The following is a 22,206-nucleotide window of genomic DNA, read 5'->3' on the forward strand; positions in this document are numbered from 1 at the left end:
AATTATTCTTGAACTGTCAAGTGGCGACACTGTCTATAGAACGTTTAAGAAATATATGGGTCAATTTTAGTTCCGTATTCCGCCACGTTTCATTTTAAAATGGGCGCGGATGTCGGTTCGTTTGTGTGAAGTTCATTAATTTCTTTTTTTTTCGGGAAACGCTGTGGTGTTCTGTGAAAATGTATAAATTGTTTTATCTATACTTTTAGATAATGGAAGATTGTAAGGAGTTTATTTCTTAGAAGTAAACGGGGAGAGATATTTGATAACAGTTTAAAGTCGTTAACAGGGCTCTCTCCGTCACTCGTTTCATACAATCGTAGTTCCAATTTCATTTGAATATTAAGCAACCAAAGTCCATGAAATTTTACAGACATATTCTAGAAACTAATATCTGTGTCTTGGTGTTTGGTGTTTTAGATTTTTCTAAAAATATGTAGTTTTAAAATTACAGGGGCTCAAAGATTTGTATGAAAATTTTTAAGACCGCGTAGAACCGAATATTTTAACAGAAATCTGGAAAACCACAGACATAGATATTAGTTTCTAGAATGTGCAAAATTTCATGGACTTTGGTTGCTTAATATTCAAATGAAATTGGGACTACGATTGTATGGAGCAAGTGACGGAGAGAGCCCTGTTAACAGCAAAGCGGATCTTCCTAGTTCGTGTCATCGTGTCTATAAGACGCTTAATATGCCAACATTTCCAATATTGGTTCCAATGTGTGGCGAGGGTTTCAGCACCATTTAGTCGTACCTTGAGCTCCACGGAGCATTAGATTTAATTTGTTGGCTCCGATTCGTTTGCATTTAGAACCGGGTTTAATGCTCGAATAAATCCAGTTACTAGCTTTAAAAATTCAATTGAAATCTTTTCTTTGAAATATTTTTCTATAGCCCTTTTTATTAAAGAATAAATCGGTAGTATTTTTAACCAAAAAATGAATTGAGGCCTTCTCTTGGAATATTTTAATGGCTTTCAAATGATCGGTGTATAAAATTAAAAACTGCAATGGTCTTGTCCAAAAAATATTTTTTCTTTCATGGAAATATATCGTGGAGGCTATAAAATGTTTAAAAGGATGAAAAACAGTATTTTTCGTTTTAATTGAATCAATCGATTTTTGTATAGTTTCATGTTTTTTGATATTTTCTTGTTGCAATTTTATTGTGGCCACGAGTTTAATAAACAATGTCACCTGATCCTCTTTTTTTCGGGATAAAAAATAGCCTATATCCAATATCCATATAATAATGCAAGCTGTCGCTGTACCAAAATATTTTAGATGATCCCTGCGACTTCGTCCACGTGAAATTAGGTTTTTAAAAATCCCGTAGGAACTCTTTGATTTTCCGGGACAAAAAGTAGGCTATCTGATGCTAAGATATCTTTGTAGATACCAAATTCCCTCACAATCGGTTTAACGGATGGGCTGTGAAAAGCTTGCCAGACAAACAGACACTTTCGTATTTATAATATTAATGGTATGGATATAAGTTAGGTTTTCATTAAAAAGAAAATTTTCCTTCAAATATACCTATATTCATTTAAAGACTGTAGGGTTACACCAGCAAGATTCGCAGCAAATTGCAATTTCTATCGCCCCGTATCTATTGTGATACTCAGATACTAAACAAAGACACTCACAAGTCGCGAACTCAACAAATTATAGGCGTTATTTCTCCTCGAAATATCTTTTATCTCCCCCATAAGTTGAACTTAAACCTGCTTTATGCGAGCGTGACTTTAAGTTGCCAACTTTGGGGTATACGGGCACCTAATGTAATAAAGTACGAATCAAGTTTCCACAATACAAAGTCGGTTTACTTTACGACTTTGAAGTTGGACAACAAGGGCGGTCGTAAAGAAGGTATCTACCTGTAACGACTTAACCACATTATCTGGGGATGACACTGTATCTATTCGACGACCTCCTGGGCACGAGCGTTGTGGTCATATTAGTAGGAGGTCCCGAGTACGATTCCCGGCATGGGAGATTTATAATTTAACAATTTCTTTTGTTCTGGTCTGAGTCTGGTAGGAGGTTTCTTGGCTAGTTACCCTACAGCCGAAGCCGTGCCGCCATGCGATTTAGCGGTTAGGTCCGATGTGTCGTGTAGAAACCAAAGAGGTAAAGATTTAATTAAAACTGCCATACCCTTGCAATCTAGTTAGTTGAATAAGCGAACCGAGGTTTCTGAGTTTACTTAGACGAATTTGCATTTGTCCATCTGCCTGTCTATCCGTCCATTTGTCAGACTCTTAACTTCTAAATGAATGCACATATTAGTTATGTACTTGTAATCACATATTATCAATTAAAGTCTCTCGCTGCGCTGAGTTCGTGTTTGTTCCGACTAATCGGGGAAACTTCTGTACAAATTTTCATACTATTTTCATCAATAGAAAGAGGAATTAAGAAAAGAATTACTTTGATATTTAATAGGGAGAGGAAGCGCCATCCAATTTTCGCCCGCAAAAACTTCTTTATATTGCTATGACAATGGTATAACTGGTAGTATTTGAAGTTACGACCTTTCGAATTTCAGTCAACCCTCTATATTTGCGCTGTATCTAGTAGCTCTCAATCATATTCACCAAGTTACATTTAAGTTACGTCACAGCAAATATAGTTATAGTACCTACTTGTTAAATTTAAAAATTCAAAGTATTTTTATTCAATTAGACTTTTACAAGTTCTTTTGAATCGTCAAAAGCATCTACCACTGGTTCGGAATGCCTTTCCTACCGAGAAGAACCAGCAAGAAACTCGGCGGTTGCTCTTTTCAAAGATTTGATGTACCATTAGCTTAAGCATGTATACCAATCGGTATAAAACGTAGGACGTTGAACTAGCAGTAGATACCTATTAGGCATTCGCCACACCTACCGGTCTATTGTACTAGGTGGGTAATATAAAATTTATCCGTAGATAATTGGACTGGCCGACATAGTTCAGGATTAGTAATTTTCAATTAGCCACGTTTCCTATAACAATAAGAGCCGACTGCCACCTACGCACACGTAAACGTTTATTGAACCATGTTCGTAAAGGCAGAATAATTGTCTACGCCATTTAATATTCGAACGTACTTCAACTGTAACGCTCATATCTATCTGATTATGTATTAACGGAGATAAGAAGCGATTATCGTCACTGATCTTTGTAACTGCTTCATTTATATGGGAGCATTATATGGGTATCATGTTTCGGCCCTGCTAGACTATACCTTGGAACTTCTTTACATAGTCTGATGAGGTTAACACTTCACTAGTGTGATTCAGGCTTCATAGTGAGTGATCGAAAATACCTGTGGTGCCATCTAGTGATCTCGTTGTAAATCAATTTCTTTACAAGTTCGAATTGTGTGATTGTAGGATCCTTTCCTAATGCGAGTAGCGTTGTCTAGTGCCAGTATGTGGAGACCGCCGCCATCATCTTGTTTCATTACTGTAACACTAACACCCATATTCACAATGAGGTCTGACAGTGCACTCGAACGTAGTGTGGATTCCACCAATCAGATCATTGAAAATTGACGTTGACACTGCATTATTCAGTAATCTGATTGGTGGAGCCTGCACTGTGTGATGATTGTGAATAAAGGTGTACCTAAGGCCTCTTGTACATTGTGTGTAGAATATAGCCGAGCAAGCAACGGCCTTAAACTGCCACGTTTTTTCGAAATTCGTGGATAAACAGAGGCGCGTCGTCGTGGGTGGCAAACAATTAGGCCGCACTTGTTGAACCAACGGCCATTTATAGAATCGCCCTGTGTGTCGTGTTTTTAGGTCACATACATGATATTATGATAATGTGCGAATTGATCGGTACGCGCTGTCTTTTTAACCCCCGACCCAAAAAGAGGGGTGTTATAAGTTTGACGTGTGTATCTGTGTATTTGTCTGTGGCATCGTAGCTCCCAAACTAATGAACCGATTTTAATTTAGTTTTTTTTGTTTAAAAGGTGGCTTGATCGTGAGTGTTCTTAGCTATAATCCAAGACAATCGGTTCAGCTGTTTGAAAGTTATGAGCTCTTTTCTAGTTACTGTAACCTTCACTGGTCGGGGGTGTTATAAATTTTTAATTTACACTTGTAAAATAAAAAGCTTCACTAAAATTTTTGACTTGATACCTTTACTGTGAGCCCTTAGTAATAATAACATGCGTTGGCGTAAATCTATCATATACTATAGGGCAAATATGGTTACTTAACATATCTCTGAACTTAAAAACTTAATCAGCGCTAAGTCTCTTATGTTTCCTTTTTATGTTCCTCTATCTCATTTTGTAAAATACCTAGAATAGGTTATTTAGCAGCCTGTCCGGAATAAATTATGTATTTGCAAAACAGAAATCCTCTCTCAAATATAGAAATGTTGTTGAAGACTCCTACCTGCCCCACATTTCCCTTTCAATCGAGTCCCATAACGCAGGTGCCGTGTCGAATGAGGCGAAATGTAATAAAAAGCTGTGCTGGTATTGTCTGAGAGCCTGCAGTAAAAACTGAGGAGGTGTTTGGTAGTCTCAACCCTAAAATCTCAATAGCGCAACGGTCAGAGGTCTGAAAAACGATAGATTACCAGTTCAAATATCACCCATGTCGTTTTAACTCCCAATACATGTTTTATGTTTTACAAACTAGAAACCGTAATAAGCTTACGACTCCTACGCTCCGCTTTAGGAAGGTCCAAAAGTCACTTGTGGGAATGAGTACAATCCTTTATAATAAAATTCCACAATCAATTTTAGACTTTTAAAAATCTATTAAAAGTATGCTCCTGGAAAAACATTATACAATCGAAGATTATTGAAATGATAAAAAAAGCATGGATTTGTGTCGCTCCAGCATGCCTTTCAATCTTATTCGTCCATAGTTTGAGCTGCGCGCTGTTAGATCAGTCATTTAGGCAGTCAGTCAGTCAGTCCACTTTTCCTTTTATATATTTAACTAGCAACCCGCCCCGGCTTCGCACGGGTGTTCCGGGATAAAATATAGCCTATACGGATTCGGAAGAAGCCCTCTAAGTAATGGTAAAATAAATTTTGAAATCGGTCCAGTAGTTTTTGAGCCTATTCAATACAAACATACAAAAATACAAAGGTTTCCTCTTTATAATATTAGGATAGAATAATAGCCGCGCTCTTACTGGCAGATCTAGTTTACTATACACTTCCCAAAATGTTCCTACAGGCTCTTCGGCTACACATTGAATCCGAGCAGTCTATTACGTTTTGTTTTTTACAACTTATTTACATGAGACAAGCTCTTTTATATTCGTTTGATCACGTTCTATGTATTCTTTGTGAGTTCTGTGTGTTTTACGTTTGAGCGTGTCCCGCGTCTCGCCTGTATTGATAAAAGACCTAATGAGACCCTTTTTGGATGTTCAGACATTCATTATTCATGTCCCTTAAAAGACGTGACCATTTTGAAAATTGTTACATCTCTATATGTAAGACACAAAAAATGATTCTACCTTAGTCCATTATAGACTTTGAAACCTCAACACAATCGTTTGCTCCATACCGGTTTCATTAGAAAGGCAATATTGCGAAGATTTTATTATCAGATGGCTCGTCAAAAAGCCAACAAGTTTGTAATTTCACGTAAGGGGTTTGTAATTTGTGTAGTCCACGCGAACGAAGCCGCAGGCGTACACTAGTGCATATATAAACCTTCATTTCATCCTACGCAATCAAACTAAAAGCAAAAGCAATAATTTCCAAAATTAACCCATCCGCAAATCAAAACCTACAAAGGGAATTCTCGCTAGAGATTTTATCGGATGGTTCGTCAAAAAAGCCAACAAGTTTGTAATTTCACGTAAGGGGTTCGTAATTTGTGTAGTCCACGCGGACGAAGCCGCAGGCATACGCTAGTACATATATAAACCTTTTTTGTCTTCATTTCATCCCACGCAATCAAACTAAAAGCAAAAGCCATAATTTCCAAAATTAACCCATCCGCAAATCGAAACCTACAAAGGGAATTCTCGCTCGAGATTTTATCGGATGGTTCGTCAAAAAAGCCAACAAGTTTGTGATTTCGCGTAAGTTCCTCCACCTATTGCCTGCAGTGCTACTATTCCAACCGCTTCCCATTTCCTTTTTACTCCGGTTTGTCTAAACGGCACAAAGTGCTCAGAAATTGCACTTTAAAAACATTGGGCTTGCCGTTTCAACTTTGCCAGGCGAATCTTTTTACTTTTTACATGTTCTCTTTTATCTTACGTTTAACAGCCACGAGCTACGAAGGTGATCTTTACGTCTTTCTTTGAAATGTTGGACTTAATATTTTATTCTGTGCGACATTATTCTGCTTTGTTTATTTATGTCGCCCGTTTCATTCTTTACATTTTCATCCAAACTGTTTTTGCGTATCTGAATTTCAATTTTCAATTCTTTATTTGTTAACGTAGGTTCGATGTTACAAAATTTTGTTCTCACGAGTATCACCACAAAGTGTTATTATGTGTATTTTCAAATTTTTGCCAAATTCTTCTTGCAATTTCGTAGCCGTATAGTTGCCACCTCTAGCGCTCAATTCATTAAAAAGTCATAGAATTTTAAATCAACAGTTTAAGGTATTTTTATAGTCCTTTTTTATAGTCCTTTTACGGTCCAATTTAGTGCTAGGTGAGCCGGCAATCAAGCGCCTTTTCAAAGATATTTGCCATTTAAGTATCTTCAAGTCAAGAATGTATAGGCATCTTCTAGGCAAGCGCGTTTCATCTTAGACTGCATCATCACTTGCCAGATCTGATTGCAGCCAAGCGCTAGTTAGTCTATAAATAAATAAAAGTTGAAAAATACAGACTCGATTCTCCGATAATTGTGAATTGTAAAAGGTGACACAACCTTTAAAATATATTGCTTGTTGCGAAGTTGTTTTCAATTTCCCCTTTATCAGGTATTTTATTGTGACGAGCAATGCCCTCGAGGGGACAAATTGTGTCTCGGTGACTTTCCGCGAAAGGCCCCTTTAATGCAAGCTGAATTTTATTTCCATCTGTCGCCGACAGTCTGCCAATTTGTAAGCGCTTGTCCGCCGTGTTTCCTGGTCCTTATACCTTTGCTGTAAATGCTTTCTTGTTTCGATTTAAATTAAGTGTAACTGCATGGAAAGATACGTTTGGGTCTTCGTCTTAGGATAGTATACTTAGTAATAGAAACTCCAATGAATGCACTTGTAGCTATTTCTAGAGTATAATGAAAATAACTAAGTTGTAATAGCTTTAAAATATCTGATAGTATCTTCTGTTGTATATTTAGGAATAGAAGTTCTAATTCAGTTTTAGAGTTTAATGTGTATTAATAAGTTTTAGAAAATACAACCTAAATACAAAATGTTCAAATTTAATCTGGACATTTTGAAAAATTGCCATACCTTAAGTACCTTTAAGACAAAAGTGTATAGACATCTACGCAAATACGCTCCAACCTAGGTCTTATCATTGCTTTCCATAAGACATGATTGTCGTTAAGCGTAAGCCTATTTTCCGGTGGCAAAACACGACATAGAAATGAGTTCACTAACCCCATATTCAGTTTAGCAACAAAAAATTAATCGTCTGGTATTTTAAATGACTATTTAATAAAATTAAAGAACCAGCGAAATGTTAGGAGTAGTTTCTAGAAAGAATACGTGGACGTGAAAAAATGCTAAAGAATATCCTAATTCCAAGTTATCGGTCAATGCATTATCGGAAATTACCGGAAAACCTCGTAAATAAAATTCAAGAACCAGCTAAATGTTATTAGTAGCTTCTAGAAAGAATACATGGACGTGCGGATTAAAATTAAGTACATACTATAATAATTATGCTAAAGAATATCCTAATTCCAAGTTATCGGTCAATGCATTATCGGAAATTACCGGAAAATCGCCGTAAATGGTACTACTTAATAATCGGCAAACAATCGCGAGATCGCAATATCGCCTCTAAGCCTTGAGCTGATTCTTTATGGTTCCTCTTTCGGGAATATTGGATACATTCACAGAGTTCCGGGCTGTTTGTCGACGTTAACAAAGCGACAATGTTCCCAATACAAGCTTATGCCGAATTGTCACTGATGTATTTTGTTTAGTTTAGCTTCTTTATAGTACTACTCGGTTCTTGCGGGCTCAAAAATTTTAATTGTACCTGGTTTTAGATAATTCTACTTACAAAATTGCGTCTTTTAAATATTTTTGCCTTTTTAACAGAAGCAGTTTTACTTTTTTTGAAAGAATTATTGGTTTCTTTACATCCTTTTAGGATTAGCATGGCTATGACTATTTTGCATCTGCATGGCTTTGACTATTATAATCCATTTTAGACTTATTACTGTTTTCTACAATAGTGGTCTTAAGTAGTATTTCAAGAATAACATCGCGTCCTTTAAATATCTTTACCTACCAGGAGTAATTTACTTTTGTCACTTATTATTGTTATTGGTTCACAGTGAGAAGGATCTTCTAACCCCCTTCTATACGCCTGACATTTCCTGCTTTATGTTTATCAACGTTTGACTACTTTACAATAACTGCAAAGATTGACGCAACCTTAAAATCCTCACCTACCCCTTGCGATCTTGAACTGTGGGTGTGCAGATTAAAAAAAAATGCGATTTCTGAAAAGTATATTTCTCAGTACCTATAATAAATAACCCCTGACCCAAAAAGAAGGGTGTTATAAGTTTGACGTGTGTATCTGTCTGTGGCATCGTAGCTCACAAACTAATGAACCGATTTTAATTTTGTTTGAAAGGTAGCTTGATCGAGGGTGCTCTTAGCTATAATCCAAGAAAATTGGTTCAGCCGTTTGAAAGTTATCAGCTCTTTTCTAGTTACTGGAACCTTAACATGTCGGGGGTGTTATAAATTTAATTTACACTTGTCTTCAAAGTCTAGATAGCTTCTCAATTTGCTGATTCCAAGTTCTCCACTGCCTATTCAGTATTCACCTATTCACACAGGCACGCTATTGCGTCAAACATGCTCAAAGAAATGAAGTTCTCCATTTAAGCATTTCACGTTTGGTTGCTTTTGCCGATAAGAATTTTTCCGCCTATTGGCGTTCTTTTTACGTTTTCTTCTAAAGTGTAAAGATATAGACGGATGCTCTTGGCGGTGCGCCAGAGGCTTGGGAAACGCCTCGCTATTTATCTAAGGCTTGGGCAGACAACGCGCGACTCTAACTTGTCAAATCTGGGCTTTTAGAAGTAATATATGTAAATCTTTTATTTACATACAAAATTCGGTATAATAGTAATTGACAGTTGTATAAAATAAACTTAAATGTAAATTAAAATAAAAAATAATTAAATTAAAAGCCTAAAATAAATTAAATTAATTCTAAAACCTCTTCGAGACCTCCCGACTAGGGTTCCCTTCGCTCATTACAAAGTGCAGTTGTCGTGACTCGTTTTATCTATCCAGGCCTTTCGTACAATATCCACGAAGACAGACTTTCGGGGGTGGGTTCTCGAAGTAATAAAGCTGAAGTGCCTTAGGTGTATCTATTATCAAAATTGCAAACCTTCGTCTTTTAAGTTATTTTTTAACCCCCGACCCAAAAAGAGGGGTGTTATAAGTTTAACGTGTATATCTGTCTGTGGCATCGTAGCCCCTTAACTAATGAACCGATTTTAGTTTAGTTTTTTTCGTTTGAAAGGTGGCTTGATAGAGAATGTTCTTAGCTATAATCTAAGAAAAACGGTTCAGCCGTTTGAAAGTTATCAGCTCTTTTTTAGCTACTGTAACCTTCAAAATATCGTAATAACATAATATCGGGGGTGTTATAAATTTTTAATTTACACTTGTTTCATTTCAGTGTCATTTACATAGGTTTTTTTAACCTACCCAAAGCTCCAAATTATCTTAATTTAAATAAACAGCTCTTTTGAATCGGTAAAGGTCTATTCATTTGTACTAGAACCACATCAAAGTTGCGCCATTTCAACAAAATTTTAGATAGCCTACAAAATTTCCAAAATACTTTAAAGTACAAGTTCTTCTGAATTTTCTGATTTCACAACGTTAATGAGTCTACAAAAATATAAATTAAAATTCGGAAGCTTTTTTTTATTCACTTAGATTTTTCCCTTGTGACGGGGTAGGCCGTCACAGGATGTAGTTAAATAAAAGTCCCGGGTGTGGGTCGATCCTGCCTTTAATCGTCTTTTCCACCGCACGCACCCTGCAGATGAGTTAGGACAAACGAGACTGGCCTGCTCCAGGAGGAAGTCCGTGGGCTTCTGGGGTTCCGTCAGGCAGGTTAACGACGTGCTCCAGAGGCAGCTCCTCGGCGTTTGAGCGTTGCACCAGGTAGAAGGAGGGCCGTTGATTCAGTGCCTATGTAGCGGACCCCAGCGGGTCCTTATGGAGCACTAGCGCACTTGTATTTTAAATAGGTTAAGTTAATTTAAGGACGTGTAGTGCGGTTATTACAGTTTCTGTATCGAAAAACGAACCGTCGGTGCCGAGTCCGTGTCGCGAGTCAGGCGCTCGCGCCGCGCCGGCAGCCGCGCGTCGCGGCCCGTGTGCAAAACCAGTTTCTAGGAATAGGTTCGGTAGCACTGCACTTGCGGGTTCCGCGTTAAATATTTATTTAATTTTTAGGGAACAAGTTACAACGTTACACCCTTTATGCAAGCTTTATAATTTAAGGATCAAATTCTTCTTTATTTCTCTACTTCCTCTTTTAGGTTACCCGGAGGAGATCGCTTTTACCTATAATAAGGCTGTCTATTGCACATTTTTTTGTATATCTATAGTTACGTTTTTATATAGTTGTATATTTTGTTTCATAGTTTCTCTTTTTAACCCCCGACCCAAAAAGAGGGGTGTTATAAGTTTGACGTGTGTATCTGTGTATCTGTGTATCTGTGTATCTGTCTGTGGCAACGTAGCGCCTAAACGAATGAACCGATTTTAATTTACTTTTTTTTGTTTGAAAGGTGGCTCGATCGAGAGTGTTCTTAGCTATAATCCAAAAAATTGGTTCAGCCGTTTAAGAGTTATCAGCTCTTATCTAATTTTCTTGTAGAAAAGAAGGTTAGATAACCGTTAGGTTCTTAATATTATGTCAATTGACAAATTTATGTCAAGCTGTCAAGATGCCTTCACTTGTCGGGGGTGTTATAAATTTTTAATTTACACTTGTTAACAATATGTTCTTTTTTACAGGTAAGTAGCTGAACTGCTGACATGACTAAGAAAAAGAAATGATTCATCAACGATTTGTACTGTACGTATGAAAAACATCAGCTTACTATGGTATTCCAGGTAATATGTAAAAAACTTTTATTTGGTACTGGTATTTTGAATACGTTTTTGATTTACCAAGATACATCAAAAAGAAACATATACGAAGTAATATATAAAGTCAATGAACATATCACATAAATAACAATCTATTGTCTATTATCACAATGTGCTTCCCAATTAATCCTCATCATGATCAACTCATTGCCAGCCCACTACTAAACACAGGTCTCAGAATAAGAAGGGTTTACACTTTAGGCCATAGTCCGCCAGGCTGGTCCAGTGCGGATTAGTATACTTCACACCTTTGAGAATATTATGGAGAACTTTTAGATAGTGTAGGTTTCCTCATGATATTTGCCTTTATCGTTAAAAGCAAGTGACATTTAATTGCTTAAAACGCTCGTAACTCCGAAAAGTTGGAGGTGGTGAATAGGCCGAGTTCCAAATAATACAACATAATAAATTTAAGCTAAATAGGTTCATTATATTTGTATAAAAGCATTCCATCAGTGAAAAAAGCCTTCAATATAGGTATGTGGTGCGAAAGTAACGGAAAAATCCAGAAAATGCTTTCCCATTGATTGTGTAGGGAAACATATTTTAGGCAAAATTACGGAGCGTTTTTCCTAAAAGTCCCCAATATTCAATATGTTAAAGACAGGTTAAGCAGAAAGGCTCGAGAGCCTCTGTCGCCGACGCCGCCGGGTAAAAGAAATATTCTCTTGGTACAAGTTATTGACTTACGCGGGTGTGATTTTGGGTGTGATGGATGAATAAATTATTATTCATTCATTTATTATATATATTATTTATTAGGTCTGTTTATTTAGTTTAGTTTTTGTAATGGGGATCTGTCAAAATGTCTTTATCCGATAGATAAAGTTTATCTGGAGCTTGTAAAACATGCCCGCCCTTAATGTACAAGAATTCAAATTCAAAAAGCTTCTTCATTAAAATTGGGTACGATTGTGAACGTGAGGAGTTCATGAAGATGAGTCATTACCATGGGTTGGTGACGATGACGAGTCATTAACAGCCAACGCCTGTCCATTGCACCACACCCCATAATTTGAGTAGGTAGAAAATTAATGTCCTCACCGATAATACGACGTACAATCTTTTTATCCTTTCTATTCACTGAGTTGAAGGTGGGTTATTTACTGGTTTGACTTACTTTCAATTGCTAGGCTCGGTAGTCATTGAACTGGTGGTTATTCAGGTGAGTAGTTCATGAAGAAGAGTCATTACCATGGGTTGGTGACGATGACGAGTCATTAACACCCAACGTCTGTCCATTGCACCACACCCCACAATTTGAGTAGGCAGAAAATTAATGTCCTCACCGATAATACGACGTGGAATCTTTTTATCCTTTCTATTGACGAAGTTGAAGGTGGGTTATTTACTGGTTTGACTTACATTTAATCGATAGCCAACGAATGCTCTCGAAGATTTACATGGAGGCGGTGAAGGGCTTACTTGATTGAAAGTTTTCAGTGATGTCTCTTTATCTGTATGGACTACACAAATTGCAAACCCCTACTTGCTAACCCCTAATATGGGTTGAATTTTCAAAAAAAAAACCCTTTCTTAGCGGATGTCTACGTCATAATAGCTATCTGCATGCCAAATTTCAGCTCGATCCGTCCAGAAGTTTGAGCTGTGCGTTGATAGGTCAGTTAGTCAGTCAGTCAGTCAGTCAGTCAGTCAGTCAGTCAGTCAGTCAGCTTATCCTTTTAGATATTTAGATAATTATTATACTCTCGATCGTCAATAAATGTTCATAAAAATGAATCCCTTTTCTTTCCTCCCCTTTTCCTTTTACATCTTTCAGTATATTTTCCCTTTATTTGTCACTATCGCTTCAACCAAAGTTACTTCTGAATTCTGATGCATTTCCGTATTAGTTAGTTAATACAAATTCCCCTTGCAAACGCAATTCTGTCGCCAGATCCATATTCAAGAAGGAATTATGTAATCAAATCACGATTTCGGGACTCACCCCCAACCGTGGGACCTTGCTGCATTGCAATAGATGCTATTTTCGTATGATCTGATGCATGGCGAGATTGTGTACCCCCAAGGGAGTTGGAACCCGATGTTGTTCACGATTACGCACATGTAAATGTAATGAAATGTTTGTTGTGTAACATCTGTTTATTTCTCATATTAACAACTAGCGACCCGCACCGGCTTCGCACGGGCTTTTTAACATTCAGATACAAATTAGCCCTTCACTGCAATCTCACCTGCTGGTAAGTGATGATGCAGTCTAAGATGGAAGCGGGTTAACTTGGAAGAGGTATGGCAGTTTTTACCAAACCCATATCCGGTTTCTAGTATTTTTGGAAAACTTCCGTTACTTCAAACAAAATTATTTGGTTTGAAGCTTAGTATGGCTAACCTATACCACCAACCAATTCAAAATTCAATGGATTTCCGCTAATTAAAAAGTGCAATGAAAACAAGCAACAAGGAAAAATAGGCACATAAAATGAGAGAATTTTTAATTGGTATCAGGTCAGGTTCGATTAGGTGTAGGCCACCGTAATTATTGCAATGTCACTGGGCTTACTTCATTAGCGATGTTTTTTTAGAAAAGGAAAAAGATTTACTTGTAGTATAATAAACAGTCGATTGTGCACACTTTAAAAATACTGCCTTAAAATCGATCCATCCTTTTACCACGATAGACACATAGATACAGACCAAGTGATCACAATAGTTATATATAGTGCATAAATTTTGAGAAAGGGGAGGTTTTAGTCATTAATCTAAAGGTTAAATCAATAAGTATTATAAGTGTAAATAGGTAAGGGTAAAGGGTTTGTTTGTGCAACAATAAATAAATCGTACTTTTGAAAGGACAGTAGAGTAGTGCAAACATAGCCACTACTTTCTCAGAAGTTATACATTATATTTATAGTTATGCATTTTTACATCGGGGGTTAAATATACCTACTACATATAATAGCCACCTAAATCCTGACTTTAGAGGGGTCTCTCCGTCACTCGCTTCATACAAACGTAGTTCCAATTTCATTTGAATATTAAGTAACCAAAGTCCATGAAGTTTTGCAGACATATTCTAGAAACTAATATATATGTCTGTGGTTTTCCAGATTTCTGTTAAAATATTCGGTTTCAAAGTTACGCGGTCTTAAAAATTCACATGCAAATCTTTGAGCCCCTGTAATTTTAAAACTACATATTTTTAGAATAATCTAAAACACTACAGACACTGATATTAGTTTCTAGAATATGTCTGCAAAATTTTATGGACTTTGGTTGCTTAATATTCAAATGAAATTGGAACTACAATTGTATGGAGTAAGTGACGGAGAGAGCCCTGTTAACTATAACTACAACTATTACACGGTTCTGATTAACAGAGCTAATCTGTTTTGATATTACGGTATTACTGTTGTTTTGTTAGACGATTAATGTATTGTGAAACATTTGATCAAAATAGCTCGTCTATTATACAGGTTTAGAAATTAATTAATCATTCCACTTCTGAATTATTTATGCAGTACATTATTGGAATAACTGGAGTACTACCTCAACAAACTAATCTAGAATTATTTGTATGTTATGTTATTATTGATATTAATTAATCAAATGCATTATACTGATTTATTATTAATTCAAATTTATATGATTGAAGTGTGAAATGTGTTATAATATTGTTTACATTTTTGAATAATGAAATTAATGATACGAATGAGGAATAAAGGCCGATTCACACCAATTGCGTACACGTGACACGTGCGTAGTGACGTAGACGTAGTAGTAGAGCGTAAACCCCTAACACACCGGGTTACGCATACGTCCACGCTTTACGTAAGCGGTGTGCCACGTTTCATACAGTTCCACACATTAGGTACAACGCTACGTCTACGCTTACATACATTAGGTACGCGCTACGTCTACGCTTTCGCAGCCTGTGTGAACGAGCTATTAATCGCACACTTTATGTTATGCTGTCGCATAACATAAAGTGTTTATACTATCGTTATGTAAAAAAATTGAATGAAAATTTAGAGCCTCGATAGCTCAACGGTTAAAAGAGTGGACTGAAATTCAGGAAGTCGCCGGATCAAACCCCACCCGTTGCACCATTGTAGTACATACTCCTAGCACAAGCTTTACGCTTAGTTGGAGGTGAAAGGGGAATATAAGTCATCATGATAAACTTGGCTTAACATTTAAAAAAAAACATCTCAATAGCTATTCGATGTTAATATTTACTAGGAAAAAATCGGGCAGGCGCTCTCTTTTATAATAGTTTTATGAATGAAGTTAGTGTTAGCCTTGGGCCCATAAATTTTATATTAATTATTTGTGAACTTGAAGAAGGATCATGTAAATTTAAAAAAAAATTAATAGAAGGTTCTGAAAGACGTACGGATGGTTGGAAGGAGTAAGGACGGATAGACGGGCGACTTCCTCGCTCCATCAATAAATACCTATTTAAAGGGGATTAGGTATAATATGATAGCATATATTTGTTAAAAGTTTCCAAATGAAATACTGAAGTAAATAATATGAAATGCAAATTTTATAATACAGACAAAGCCATCTGCTTGTAATGCTACATAAATGCACTGAACAATAACAGGCATATCAACATGTGGCGCCCTCTACAAACGTCCGTTACACCCCCCTTTAATAAAACAGCGCTTAATCTTTTATTTACCTACATAACCGAATGCATCCCCTAGCTATTCCTATTTAGTCGAAACCTTTGTCCTGTCTGGCACGTGACAGGGTTAGGGTAACTCACCCTATTCCACCTCTCTATCACACATTGTTGTCGCCCTATCACTCTTATGCGTTTTCACTGAAGTGTGAAAGAGAGGAAGGACAAAAGCGTAGATTACCAGGGTATGACTAATAGTAATCCTTTATTTGTTAGATTCTAACTGTTTTGGGTGCCATTGTTATGTAAATGCAATATAATTTGCTAAGTTAATGGTTTTTGGATCAGACAGACATCAAAATGTTCTATGAAGGTTCCTTTTTTCCTTTTGAGGCACGAAACCCCAAAAAGTAAGAAAATAGATTAGATATGGTAGTCATTAATAAAAAGATATCTTACATTTCTTATAAATAATTCAAATTGCTTTCCTTCATTTGCTTTGCTTGCTCTTCAAATTATTTCTGAAACAAACGATTACTTTATTAAATCAAGTAACTCATTCCTCAAAAGCGGAACGATCCCGCCGGAGTTACGACTTTTTCTTGATGGCTGACTAAGCAAAAATGTATTTCAAAGCGTGGAACGGAACAATCCTTAACAAAAGGGCCGGCTTATCTCGCAAATCGCACGTTACGCGCAACGGAACGTACAATAAAACGTCAAAAACGCCGCCCGGAATGACAGCTCGGGGTTCAAAATGGCGGCGCGCGGGAATTACACGATTTATTGCGCGCCATTTAACTTGGCTTTTATAAATTAAGATGACGTTTATTAATAGACTGCGTAAATCGGAGTCTTTTGTTTTTCTTTGGACGGGTGACTGCTGATAGCTAATGTTACTCATCCTTTTCTTTCAATCATTGCAGTAATTATATGTACTAGCGTCCAGTAGTGTAAATCGTGAGCATTGAAACTAGTGTATGCATGTTAGGTAGGTTACCTCAGCTCTGGAACGGGCCGTCATTTTTGAAGCATGTTTGTAAGTGTCAAAAGTAGTACAACTCGACTGGTGACTCGTCCTTTTAAAATCACTTGGAGATACTCAGCTTCGCTTCGTTCTTCCAATATTTCTTGGCTGCAAATTCCTTGGCCTGGAAATTTTTTTGGCCTGGATAGTAATTTAGTATTAATGTGCGTTTTAAGACACATAAAGGTTCCGATTTGGAACGTAGATTTGACAGAATCAATTTGTCAAATTGCCAGTCTGTACGTCTGAATGTTGACATTTGCGTCAGAGTAAACTAGAGAGAGGAAACTCACGGTTTGATTCTGAATCGACGATCTGTCCAATATAAGGCTATGGGGACGTAAAATCAAAGAAATCTAGACGTTTCATAGCCTACCTTGCGTCAAATGTAGGTAACATTTTACGCCTGCCAGTGTGAGTAAAGCCTCGACGTTTAGTTACAAGTTTCATAAGTGTCGTGATTCGTGAACTGTGGTAAGGGCCGGACTCCACCTAAGCGGAGAGGAGAAGAGAGATGTTATGTTAAGTCGACCAATCAGATTCATAATAGATGACGCAAAAAAGTTATCACGTCATCTTCTAAAAATCTGATTGGTTGACTGTAATGGGAGACTGGGCCTTATGCCCCTTAATGGTACGCTTTTAAGACGCATAAAGGTACCGATTTGGAACATAGATTTGACGGAATCAATTTGTCAAATTGCCGGCCTGTAGAATGTTGACACTAGCCCTAGCGTCCATTTGGCGGTATCGATTGTAACTCGATAGTGTTAGGGTGCGGATGAGACCGCCCCCACATGTGATATTCGAGTACATAAAGCACTTTTCCTCGTGTAAATTGAGGGTTTTTAGACCGTTGTGTCCACTGTCTATTTATGTTTGTGAAGTAATAATAATTTTCCCATTTAACACGTCTATTGTATTGGACAAAGCAGTCCATAATTCTTGCATGCCTTTGTTTTGGCTTGTTACTAAAACTAGGTAGGTATCTTTAATCACACTTCATATTATAAAGGCAAAAGTTTGTGTGCAGGTATGTGTGCATGTTTGTTACTCTTTCACTCATAAACTTTTGCAGGGTTTTGGCTCAAATTTGGAATAGAGATTATACACATAGGCTACTTTTTATCCCGGAAAATTAAAGAGTTCCTACGGGATTTTATAAACGTATATCCACGCGAACGAAGTCGCGGGCATCAGCTAGTTGTATTTATGCGGTAGCCCTTATTTGTTGTCTATTTATTATAGAAAACGTTTGTGCTTTTCAGTTTTCTAGGTCTAGCTTGGGGCTAGACGTTGATGAATCTGTCAGTCTGTCAGTGAGACGTGACTTGTCTTCTTGTATACTTGAGTTTGATTTCCTAAGTGCCAATGCCTTCCCTTCTTCGTACGGCTCACTAAAAGGTATTGTAAAAAATATAGCCGTTGTATGAAAGGTCCGTGATATAGACATTTGTGATTTGTCCTTCGTGATCCAATCACACGTAATGGCTCTTTCGGTAATACGCGACCGACATGAAATGAAAATGTGTTTTGATTAGTAAATAGCGATTTCTTTCGGAATTAGCTATACGGGGTTGATCGAAAACAAATATTAATAGAGATTTTTGGAGTTTATCGAACTTTTCCTTTGACATTAGAAACGAACAAGGTTATTTGATTATTTCCAAATGGCACTTAGGTATATCTAGTATTTAACTATGACCAACCGAACAATCTGCTTCGGCCAAACAACCACCTTCCGCCCAACCCTATGGCTAGCCAAAGCCAAACTGGGCCGATGTTGGCCAAATCCGAAGTTCCTAATCCGATAGAACTGTGTATGCGCGAGCGCGCAGTGGAAGAGGCAACGCGCTATTTACCTATTTTATTTAGACCGACCGGTCGGCCGCGTCGCTCGCGCCATCGCAAGTTAAAAAAAAAAACTGAACTGAATTTCTTAAGGGTATTTTGAGTTCTGTCAGGAATCGACCTTCGGCTGCACACATGCGTCGGTTTCTACCTATATTTTTGAAAATCAGCCATCTATGTATTGCGCACAGTATGGGTCGTCCGCGTCGTTCCAAACAAAAAAATTCCAGGCCGCAACTCGTTTCTGCTTACCAGTTGATGTCCACTGTCATTCCAATTTTCACCACTTCATGGAACACGACTTTTATTTGAAACTAGCTGATGCTCGCGACTTCGCCCGCATGGATTTAGGTTTTTCGAAATTCCGTGGGAACTCTTTGAATTTCCGGGATAAAAAGTAGCCTATGTGCTAATCCAGGATATTATCTATCTCCATTCCAAATTTTAGCCAAATCCGTCCAGTTTTTTGCGTGAAGGAGTAACAAACATACACACACACACTGTGTGATACCATAGAAATAACTCTTCTAAAGGTACTAATAATTATTTATTTCAATGGGCTAAAGCTTTATCGCTAAATCAACACAACCCAAGCGGAATTAATCAGAAAGATTATACTTTTCGCGCACCCCTCTCCCCAACCCGACATGATCGACATGGCAACTGCATCGGATACTAAAAAGCGTAATAATAACGCATAATTTAGAGAAAGCAAGGCGCGTGCCGTATTATGTATTATTATATACAGTAAAATACAATATATCGCCCGGGGAATGACAGCTGCAACCTCACTACATCTGCCGTGTATAAATAGGGTTGCCACCCGTAGCCACTTGATAATAAACTGTTGTACTTTCATCGAAATGTACTTTATACTTGACCAGCACGTAGCAACTGCCTCGGCTTTGCTTGCTCTTTTTCGTACCACAACCGTACCGCCAAGGTGTGGAAACCCGCGTATAACCTAAAGTTTTAAGACAAGATGGAATAGGCATCTCCTAGGCAAGCGTGCTTCGACATAGTCCTCATCTTTGCTTTTTATTATAAGCATGATTATCGTTAAGTGCAAGCCTACATGTCAAAGAAAAAGCTTTTATAACCTTTTTTATTTTGAGGTGACTTTTCGCTAAAAATGATCCTTGATCAGCCTGTTTCTGATAAAATTTAAAAATATAGCCTATTTCAAATTGGCATTTTAAAAAACAGCAATTTAGCTGAAGTGTTCTTAATAGAATCTGCTTTCCGAACAGGTGAAAGAGACTTGACATGTGATTCAAGCTACATGTTGATCTCCATGATGTAAATATTTTTACACACTGAATTTTCAGGCTTGTGTGCCGCTCCGAAAGCTGTAGCTAAAATAAGATGTGGCAACCCTAATTTCTGGCACGCACACATGAATGAGTTTAAACTTAAACCGGCTACAGACTGGAGGGTCGTTCGGGACGCGTGTCGATGATGATGCGTTTAAACTTCGGGTGGAAATGATTCAGTAAATCTGTAATTGTAGTTCATTAAAAGGACTCTTTTAAAATTGAAAATCGCGTTGTAAAAGAGCTTACATTAACATTTAGCAGTCATTCCTACCAATATGCATAAAAAGCTTAGTGAAATGTTTGCGACGAACCAATCACCAAAAAACCATATTAAGACGTTATTTTTTATGTCATTATCATAACTTGTGGCCGGCACATTACTGAAAACGGCTCTCTTCTCAGAAACGAAAAGGGTTTAGGCCATAGTTATAACACGCTGGCCTAGTGCGGATTGGCAGATTTCACACAACTTTGTGACCAGTATGACAAACTCTCAGGCATGCAGGTTTCTGATTTCCTTTATCTTAAAGCATCGAAGTGCGTGCCCGTGATCGAATCCCGAAATCCCGAGGAGAAAATACAACACAGTATATAAGTTAAATACTTACCTAGTGTATCATTAATTTTAAGCTTTGTTTTGACTACTTACCTAAGTTTGGAATTAAAGAGCTTTTTTATTTTATACTAACCGATGCCCGCGACTTCGCCCGCGTGGATTTAGGTTTTTCGTAATCCCGAGGGAACTCGTTGTTTTTCCGGGATAAAAAGTAGCCTATGTGCTAATCCAGGATATTATCTATCTCCATTCCAAATCTCAGCAAAATCCGTCTAGTAGTTTTTGCGTGAAGGAGTAACAAACACACACACACACACATACAGACAAACACCTTTATAATATTAGTGTGAAGTATAGGACAAAAAGATAGTACCAAATTTACTATAAAATGATACCTAAATAAAAGCTCCGTATGTAGGCTTCCTTATATCATGCAAACGATTAGGCACCACACCAACGCAGAGCGAATACACACAATCACTGAAAGAGTGTTAGCTACCTTGTCAGGGCTGCGATAAAAGTTTTGTTTTTACTTGTTGAGCGCGTTGATTGATGATCCTGGATGATTGATTGGGCATCAACGTCTCCATAGCTGTCAATAGATTTTGACGGTTTACCGTTTTTCCAAATATTTTGTCAACTCATTGTTTGATTAGTATTTTTGTTCGATTCAAAATTGGTCGTTTAATAGAAAAATAAAATTTCGCATGAAATCGTTTTTGTTATTTTACTAACTAATACCTACTTTTTAATTTCTTCTAATTATTATTAGTTAAAAGTGTAAATTAAAAATTTATAACACCTAGACTAGACTAGAAAAGAAGTGATAACTTTCAAACGGCTGAACCGATTTTCTTGGATTATAGCTAAGAACACTCTCGATCAAGCCACCTTTCAAACAAAAAAAAAACTAAATTAAAATCGGTTCGTTAGTTTAGGAGCGACGATGCCACAGACAGATACACACGTCAAACTTATAACCCCCTCTCTTTGGGTCGGGGGTTAACAAAACAAAACAATTATTATTTTTTCAGGACAGGATGTCTCAGGAAAAGCATGTCGGTTGTTCGATTCTCAATAAACGGTATTTCTGAATTGCGTCCTTAGATATATTCATGAAAATTCATAAAAGTCGGCAAGCGGGCCAGCGTTGGCCGCCCGCGGCAAATGAACGTTAAGTGGTCCCTTAGGGCTAATGTGTACTGGGCTTTTTACTCCTATACAATCACGCTCGCTAACAAAGAAAGCGCAGAATGAGAATGGTGGTAAGTGAGCCAGGGTTACAATAACAGTTTTGTTTTTACTTGTTGAACGCTCAGTGTTGATGGATGATATAAAATGATGGATTGAGCACGAATTTTCGACTATTGCCAATTGATTTTCTGTAAAAGCGAATTTCTTTGAGTGCTCCCTTCCCTCTATTGTGTCGGATTGCTTTCGGAATTGTCCTCTTATCGGTTATCGGGTCGGACGATTTATTAAACGCAAACCAGTGGTATGACATGATAATGTTATCTTCTTTGTGAAATGTCCCTTATTGGAATATTTTATTTTA

The 22,206-nt window shown here is 37.3% G+C and overlaps 2 protein-coding genes across 8 annotated transcripts in view; one reads left to right on the forward strand and one right to left on the reverse strand.

Moving 5' to 3' along the window:
- LOC123876145 (brain tumor protein) overlaps positions 1-22,206 on the forward strand; it is a 235,012-nt gene that overhangs the window by 162,913 nt on the left and 49,893 nt on the right. The window contains exon 4 of one of the 7 annotated variants that reach the window (XR_006798271.1): positions 11,179-11,276. The exons of the other annotated variants lie outside the window; for them this stretch is intronic. The gene's annotated coding sequence lies outside the window, so the exon portion shown is untranslated. Of the gene's footprint in view, positions 1-11,178; positions 11,277-22,206 lie in introns of those variants that run through there. 7 annotated transcript variants of the gene reach the window in all.
- The window catches only part of LOC123876161 (myb/SANT-like DNA-binding domain-containing protein 3), a 268,506-nt gene that overhangs the window by 97,521 nt on the left and 148,779 nt on the right, over positions 1-22,206 (reverse strand). The gene's annotated exons all lie outside the window — the stretch shown is intronic.

The sequence above is a fragment of the Maniola jurtina genome, chromosome 21 (genome assembly GCF_905333055.1).
Source record: "Maniola jurtina chromosome 21, ilManJurt1.1, whole genome shotgun sequence".
Classification (NCBI taxonomy): domain Eukaryota; kingdom Metazoa; phylum Arthropoda; class Insecta; order Lepidoptera; family Nymphalidae; genus Maniola; species Maniola jurtina.